The sequence below is a fragment of the Dysidea avara genome, chromosome 11 (genome assembly GCF_963678975.1).
Source record: "Dysidea avara chromosome 11, odDysAvar1.4, whole genome shotgun sequence".
In the NCBI taxonomy this organism is placed as follows: Eukaryota; Metazoa; Porifera; class Demospongiae; order Dictyoceratida; family Dysideidae; genus Dysidea; species Dysidea avara.
In genome coordinates this window covers 3435676-3444601 of record NC_089282.1, presented here as the reverse complement: position 1 = coordinate 3444601, position 8926 = coordinate 3435676, and the positions used below count along the sequence as shown (strand labels likewise).

At 36.2% G+C, this 8926-nt stretch overlaps 1 protein-coding gene and 1 long non-coding RNA gene across 5 annotated transcripts in view; both read right to left on the bottom strand.

The window, feature by feature from the left end:
* The window catches only part of LOC136238594 (ectopic P granules protein 5 homolog), a 42937-nt gene extending 42388 nt beyond the window's left edge, over positions 1 to 549 (bottom strand). For all 4 annotated transcript variants that reach the window (XM_066029148.1, XM_066029149.1, XM_066029150.1 and 1 more), the window contains exon 1: positions 534 to 549. The gene's annotated coding sequence lies outside the window, so the exon portion shown is untranslated. The remainder of the gene's footprint in view (positions 1 to 533) is intronic.
* Positions 550 to 6909: 6360 nt separating this feature from the next.
* LOC136239292 (uncharacterized) lies at positions 6910 to 8457 on the bottom strand. Its single transcript, XR_010693407.1, has 3 exons — positions 7872 to 8457; positions 7575 to 7818; positions 6910 to 7523 (listed from the first exon to the last, which is right to left on the bottom strand). It is a non-coding gene; the product is annotated as an uncharacterized lncRNA (long non-coding RNA).
* Between the last annotated feature and the right edge of the window lie 469 nt (positions 8458 to 8926).

Sequence of the window (8926 nt, the reverse complement as noted above, 5' to 3'; positions counted from 1 at the left end):
CTAGATACCACTATAATAAGAGGCTAAAATAAGTGCTCCGAGTAACTCATTCAGTGCTTGCATTAAATGCAATGCAAGATCGAAATACTCTAATAGAGCAGTCAACCACTCTAATAGAACAACCACTCTAATAAAACAGTCACAATTACATTTTCTTTTAAAAGCTACTTAATTTACATGTAGATTGTCTAAGCCGAGCTTTCATTAAAATATAAGATTTTGGTGGACAAGCCCCTCCATGCAGAGCCCACGAATAGCATCCATGCTTTAACTCCATGCAATGTGTAAATTTCATTGTTTAAGACACCCTTTGTTCTGCTACACTGCCCCTGTTGATCATGGCAGAGTGCTCAATCTTTCCCATTCTTATTCATTGTGACATTCCAATATATTATATTTAGACACATGCATGTGCAGATGGTATAATTACAGTAGCAGTAGAGATATTTTTCCAGATATCATTCATACAGCTGGTCTTCAGCTTACCTAAAAAAAATGTTATTTTTATTGACTGAAATGCCACTAAATTCAACCTTTTAGTATCTGTTTTCAAAAAATTTTCTGGGGGGGCATGCCCCCAGACCCCCCCTAGATTGGGTGTGCTTCGCACACCCAGTCTCAGTACCTTTATTAATCATCATGCAAGTAAAGGTCCACTTTTGGTCAAAAAGAACCCCCCTTTCAAAATTCCTGGCTACGGGCCTGATACTGTAATTAGTAGAACAGTCGGCTGCCTGGTTGTTCTATTAAAGTTACTGACTGCCTTAGAGTAGCTATGTTAGTGATCTTTTGCCGTGATTTGTATTTTGACAAGCAAGGATTTATAGTATGGCACAACTATTCTACCTATTGTGCTAACATTATACTCAATGCTTTCAGGCGCCTCCATTATGCCAGCATAATCGATGGGTTCCTACTCTAAAGCCACTAAACATTCTGTGAATGCTATCCACTAGGGACCTGTGAGAAGGCTTAAGCCTGTGAATACCTTTCAAAACATATATCCGCTCCAATGGAATCTGATTCTGTTAGATGTGCTACTCAATGGAATTAGAGAACATAACTTCCTCCCTACTCTACTGTTTGATGATGTTCCTGGTATGATGTCCAAGAACAGAATATACGTAGATTGTTTTTATTTTTAGGTAGAAGGGGTACAAGAAGAAAAAATACAAATGATGATTTTCTTTCCCTTACCAATGCATTCTCTAGCTGATTTTTGATATGTTGAGAGCAGTCAAGGTACCATCTTCTTCGGCACATTATATTCAGTAATTTATAATGAGTAGTAGCTATATTATACCATAATTAAACAGGAAGTTTTTAAGGGAGACATCCTTCCCCTCATAGTATAGTCTTCCTTTTAGTGTTTAACCCACTGTGGAAATTAGTAGAGTCATTGAGTTGCTCCTTTGGCTACAGGTTCCAGTTAGGTGTATCAAGGGTACTGAAATGCTTCCCCTGTTGATGCTTGACTGCATGCAATGGAATGAAATGGATAATTATGAGTTACCGGGATGGTACTAAGCCCATGTTGAGGAGCACCATGAATGTGATTCCTGTATAGAGAAGATAATGATCATATGTGACCGGATTTGACAAAACCAGGCTTCCACACACATCCAAATTTACGACTTTGAAGGACCATAATTCAGTATGAAAGTGAGCTATCAGTTTCAAATTTGGACTTGTTATTACATAAAGCAATGAAAGCATTGTGTGAAAATTGTAGGGCAATAACATACTGCGTTGTCAAGTTATTAGCAATTAAAGTCAAAGAATTGGATGTGTGTGGAAGCCTGGTTTTGTCAAATCCGGTCACATATAGTGACTGAATAAATTGATGTCAAAGCCATGCTCCAAAAGAGCTAGGGGTTGTGACAGAACCAGTTAAAGTTAAATGGAAGTCTTCTCTGATACTGCCAAGCATTCAGTGAATGCTTATGCAGATAATGTTACCTTGATTCCAGCAACTTTGATGTCCATGTAGCAGTTCTTCAGCTGGTTGACCAAAAGCAGGTGATCTTGATCTGTGATTCAAGCCTTTGATATTTGAGTGTTTACAGAAGGGAATACCTTTGTCAAAAAGTCGGTTACTGAAGGAAGAACAACGTTTTTGGAAAAGCTTGATGACAGTACGAGGACTGATAATAAGCCTATTTTTTTCCCATCTTACAGAACTGCTAACAACTACTAATAATACTCCACACATTTATGGAGAGCACAAACTCTGGATCTATCAAAACTGTATCCTTTCACTTTTACATTTTCATCTATGTGTTACATAATTAAAATAAATACCTGTATACATTACAACACAGTAAAATTATAATTGTACTTATAAAAAGTATATCTATGTGTGAGATCAACTTCAGCAGTGGCCAACCAAATAGCCATCTGGTCTGACAATTGTTAGCCCTGATGTCTGTTAATATTTACCTTCCTAGCATTATAAAATCTCCTACAGAGAGGTCATGTCCCCAGACCCCCTAAATTATTAGGCTGCTTTTTGGCAGCAGACAGTAAGCCTGTGCAGGAATGTATGCAGTAACTTTGAAAAGAGGTTCTGGTTTCCACTATAGTTAAGTGACTGTTATATTAGAGCATTTTACTTGACCGTTTTATTAGAGTATCTCAATTTTTCACCAAAATTATTGTTCAGAACAATGCTACAAGTGTTGCTATTGCATGGGAAAGTATTACTTAACTAATGTGTCCTGTTTCATGATAGATTAATCTGAAAACCTGAAGTTTAATGTTTCACTGAAGTAGTGTGTAAAATCCAAAATGAATTCCTGAAATACAAGCCAGATAGTCTAAACACTGTACACCACTGTAAAGCTTGCCTGGATCCACAACGAAGAGAAAGATAGAAGAAACACTGCAGCCCTTTATGACTGTGGAACAGATCTAGAGTTGCAGATAGACAATGCATGGAGACAAACATTTATATAGGGTGTATGCAATGAGGCAATAGTTCAACAATACACATTGTCAGTCAGATATGCCACCTTACTGGTAGCATAGTCCCCGTCTGTAATATTTATTTGACAATTGTGAATCTGACCACTATTAGCTAAGTGTCAAATAGTTGATGCATTTAGACCAATGTCAGCAGTAGCTATAATATCAGCTATTTGCAATAAAATGGTTAAGAAATCATTACTCCGATCCCAAGTTTGATCAACAGTTATTTAAGTGAACACCCCTAGGGACCCGCCGATTATGCTGGCATAATTATGAGCATAATAGGTGCCTGAAAGTATTGAGCATAATGCTAGCATAATAGGTAGAACATTTGTGTAATAGTATGAATTCTTGCTTATTAAAATAGTTATCACAGAAAGATCGATATACTCTAATAGAACAGTCAGTAACTCTAATAGAACGACCACATAGCTGACTGTTCTATTAGAGTATATCAATCTTTTCTGTGATACGCATTTTGACAAGTAAGTTTGTGCTTCAGCCACTTATTATTTATCCATAAACTGGAAATTATTAGTAGAGTATGAGAACTGAGGCATAAATAATTGGGCATAATTTTAGCATAATAGGTAAGTATTGAGCATAAATTTAAGCATAATAGGTAAATTTTTGAGCAGTGCAGCATAGCATAATAGGTAAAATTATGAGCATAATCGGCGGGTCCCTAAACACCCCAAGAGGTACAGTGATCCCCTGTGTTGGGGTATTGATGCCTAAGACATCACAGGAGTAGGCCAACTTTGGTAATCAAAGGGAGTTTGAAACATACAACACCCATTCTGGGGCATGGGAAAAATTTCTAATTATAGAAGCTCTGAAATGGTATTTTAAACTGGTAAATTAAGAAGCCAATTACAGTGTGGCAGTTCTATTAATGTGATTGACTGCTCTATTAGAGTACTTAAATCTTTTGCTGAAAGCGCTGAAATGTGGAGCTATGCATGCCCCTTTCCATCCCTAAAGGCACTTAGCATTGATTGTTATCAGGATCTCCAAGGTACAATCACTGATGCATTGGATCTTAGTAATAGGATTATCCTACACACTGGGCCACATACCATGCACAATTGGTACCAACGGGATGCCATGACTTATGCATGTGTTAGAAGGTTAGGGCCCCACTGGATATATAGTTCTTGGTGTACAGTGGAACTTCTCTATAACAGACACTTTGGGACCACCCAGAATTGTAGGCCTATATTTGCTGTAATTATAGAGGTTGTCCTCTTTTCAGAGGTAAAATTGTATATGTTGAAGCCAAAATCTTTGTCTTTATTATGGAGATTTTTTTCTATTGTGTCCTTACTTTGGGGAGTTTGTTAAGAGGGGTTCCATTGTAGCCACATTCCTAAAGCCATAGATTTTTAATGACTGAGTTTTTGGTTAGTTGCTGTACTAAAATCTAAACTAACTGAGTGTGGCCGGTGAAAACCAGTCATGTGTGCACAAACTACACCCCATCACATAACAGGTCATATCACAATTATGACTTATAAAGCTTTTAGAAGTATAAGCAAATAATATGTGCCCTATATGTTTAGCATGATCATTATTTTAGATCTTGAGTATGTTATCAGTGCATTGTTTGCAGCATATAGTGATGTTACAATATATACATGCAACAAAATTATAATACAGAGGGCTGCATGTGCAGTCTCACAGATCAATGTTGTGTGGTTAGTTTTCCTTCTCAAACAGTTATGTATTTGATTACATGGTGTATATATGATTAGTTGGTGCACTGTAAATTAATGACAGCTCATAGCTCCCTGCATGGGGTCACTTACATGCATACTTCAGAAGTACAGTGCGTCATACTAAGTAACTCCAGGAAGCTGTGATTTTGTGTGTGAATAGATGCTCATTGATTTTATTTGTAGAATCCAGTAATCAGCTATAGCCATGCATTCTAGCTTCCTCACAAGAGTTTAAAAAGGTAGCTACAAAACAACAAACACTCATACTACACTAAAGCTCACAAAATACAAAAACACACATACACAAAAAATACTATGAAAATATCTACAGAAAATAATAGAAAATAAAAATAAGGACACTTACAATTTATCTAACAAACACATAATAATCATTGCTTATATTGACCATTAACAATGTGGTCATTAAAGTGGGAAGGGAGGTGGTTCTACCATTGTGATGCCTGATAGTCAAAGAAACATTGTGAAAACGTATGGTTAAACTTCATTGGATTGTCAAAGTACGCCTATATAACGTATATATACACAGCAAAAAAAATAATAAATGCTTTAATTGCTTTTATGCACTACATGTAGGTGATCAGCACATTATAGTCAATGTATTTTGCTAGATACTGTGCAATGTGCACACGTGTGTAGTGAAGTTGCAAATATATTATTATGTCATTTATGTACATGCTACTGAAGCAAATGTGTTAAAATACTGTGTGATCATGATGTGCTGTAGTCACAACTTTGACCTATTTTACATCTTTCCACAAACACATACATATGATGCAAATTTGGCCTATTATACATGTGTACTATATATACATATACCCTTGATTGTATGAATTAAAGTTTTTTTTTGCAGTGTTATGCATGACAAGTCCTTTAAAATTCCATCATTTAATAATAACAGTTAATTAACAGACTGTAGTTATATCCAAGGGCAGCCCTAGGAATTTTGGTGACTGGTTTCTAAACCTGTTGTATGCAAATTTAAATCTAGGGGGGTATGATGGGGGTAGAAAATTATGTGATTTGAAATTGTAATATTCAACAGACTAAAATATAATTATGTTAGGAACAATATATATAATATGATATAACTGTATAGGCTGCTTAATTGTACTTGCTTCTGTTGGCACAGTATCAGGTGCAGGCTAAAGAGTAAAGGGACAGGGCAATGTGATGTTTGAAGCATACAAGAGACATGATGTTATTCTGGTATTCTGGGGGTGTGGGGGCATGCCCTTTCAGATTTTAACACTCTGATATAAGATTTTAAACTTTTTTACTGAGTTGGCACATGCAGGTAAATTAAGTAGCTATAGCTAACTACTTACAATTCTCTAAAGTTAAGAGGTACAAAATGTAACTGTTTTATTAGGGCGGTTGACTGCTCTATTAGAGTATTTCGATCTGGACTGTTGTACCATTGCAAATCAATATAAAATATAATTTTGATTATTTGAATGCTTGAATACACTTCTGAAAACATCAGAAACCCCCCTATAGATCCGCCCCTGATATCTGTAAGAAATACTCTAGATTTATCAGTTGTACCTTGTTAAACTCTTGTAAGGAAGAATGGCTATAGCTGATTGCTGGATTTCTACAAATAAAATCAATGAGCATCTATACACACACAAAATCACAGCTTCCTGTGGTCAATTAGTATGTCGCACTGAAGTATGTAAGTGACCCCAGGGAACTATGAGCTGTCATTAATTTACAGTGCACCAACTAATCATATATATACACCATGTAATCGAATACATAGCTGTTTGAGAAGGAAAACTAACCACACAACATTGATATGTGAGACTGCACATGCAGCCCTTTATAATTTTGTTGTATATATTGTAACATCAGCAGTGGCATAGCTACCATTGAGGCAACCGAGGCAGCTGCCTCGGTAAAAAATGCTCAACTGAACAGGCTGAGCACACAGGAAAAGTTACTGATAAATAATATGCAAGATTTTACAACAAATATAACTATCCACATACTCTATGGAATTGTTGGCCAATTGAATACACTATAGCAAGTAATATCACCTAAGGAATCTATTGTGATACTTATTGTAGAATTGTTTATAGAATTTGCAATGCATTTTTCTGTGAATCTTATCACAAATCATCTGACAAACTTATTGTATTTCATTTGTTAAATTTTCTATAAAACCATTGAAGAATTCCCCATTGCAGTTTTACTACTAATTTTGTTATAATTTTTCATGACACAAAAAACTTACAAAAATACAACCAAAACTAAAAGCATACAGTGATACAACATGTCCTGCATCAGTACATAGCTATAGTCCTGTCCTTTAGTAATCATATGTTCTGTCTGTTAAGTGTTCAACAAATGTTCCATCTGTTTAGTGTTCAACAAATGTTCCGTCTGTATAGTGTTCAACAAATTTCTGTCCATTTAGTGTTCAACAAATGTTCTGTCTGTTTAGTAATCAACAAATGTTCCATCTGTTTAGTGTTCAACGAATTTCCGTCTGTCTAGTGATCAACAAATGTGTTGTCTGTTTAGTAATCAACAAATGTTCCATCTGCTTAGTGATCAACAAATTTAGTGATCAACATAAAATTATGTTCCGTCTGTTTAGTGATCATCAACAAATGTTCCATCTGTGAAGAAATCAACAAGCATTTCGTCTGTTTAGTAATCATCAACAAATGTTTCGTCTGTTTAGTAGTCAACAATGTTCCATCTGGATCATCCGAAGAATTCTCCACATACAAATCCCAATTGTTACAAATGCGTGGCTCGAATAAAAAATCTTCAGCAAATTGGCCATAGCCTCAGAAATATAGCTCTTCCCTGCAGTATAATAATATAATCAGCTGTGCATATAATTAAATAATAACTCACAAAGTTTAGACAACCATTTTTCGCACTGAAATCCTTCCTTTGTTCTAGATTTTTTATTCAGAACACTCATTTGGGTATAAATTATTATTTGACGGAGACTCCTTCAATGGAACATCAACAAATTAATTGACGGAGACTCCTTCGATGGAACATCTACACACTTCAATAGTTTCAAATACACTCCAGATCAAAGCATTCTTCTGGTTTTTGTACACCCACACCAAATAGATTTTATTTTGACTCACTACAATGACATACTATGCATACACAATAATAGGAACTGATGTGCTTGCTTACCAGATGAAGTGGATCCTTAAGTTGGTTAGCCAACACTACAACCTGAAATTTTTACATTCGACAACCATACAAGTTAGGCATTAGCTAGCTATCACCTCACCTGTTGTGTTACTTCAATGGCAGCCATTCTATAGGGTTACCATTAACAATAAATTTTCAGTTATACAAATGAAAGTGCATGTATGCATAAAAATTAGATTAAATCGCATCGTTCAGTCACAATTGCAACTTACCTCTCTGGTGCCGCCAGTTTTATCCCGGCTGGCATCACTGAAGAACTATAACATCTCCTTTACTTATGCCATCAAAACGCCCAGACTTAAAAGAATACCCTCGTGAAGCTTAGGCAAACATCCTGCACGACGTCCACGTCTTCATCAGTTTGAACTGAGCTCCCGCCGTTTCTATCACGTGGTTACTGTCATGGTGACGATCACGTGAATTGCTCGACTCTCGAAAGTTCGTCGTTCTGGAAGCCTTTGGTGATGGTTTATGCAAACAGCAAGATGTTTTCAGTCCGTGCAGAGACATTTCAGAGTGTTTGGAAATGAAAACAGGAAGAAGTTTCACAAGAATACATCTCGGAATACATTTTTTTTTTTAATTTATTTATTTATTATTGCTTTATGGTGTAAACACACCAAAGGTCTGTTGGTAACATGTACCAACAGCCGCGAAAGTACATTACATTACATTACTTATTTACCTACTTACTTATATCAGGAGCTCATCGAGTCCCTTTCCTCGACGTTTCCTTCCTTGCCATCTCTTTCACGAATTAATCCAGGCGCTGCATATTTGTGGCATGATTATTACGTAATTCTTTACCCTACGATACAACTTTTACTATATAAGGAATATACTATGTTAAGATATGTCCGCCATGTTTGAATTTTGCTGTTTACGTTGTGAGTATGCGGAGTTACATGCTCCCTCGTCCTACGGACTCGATGAGCTCCTGCTTATATACACACATACATACAGATTCTACAAGTAGTTCAGGTTTGAGGTGGGTGGACGTGACTGGTGGCATCTTGAGCAAGGACAGAGATAGT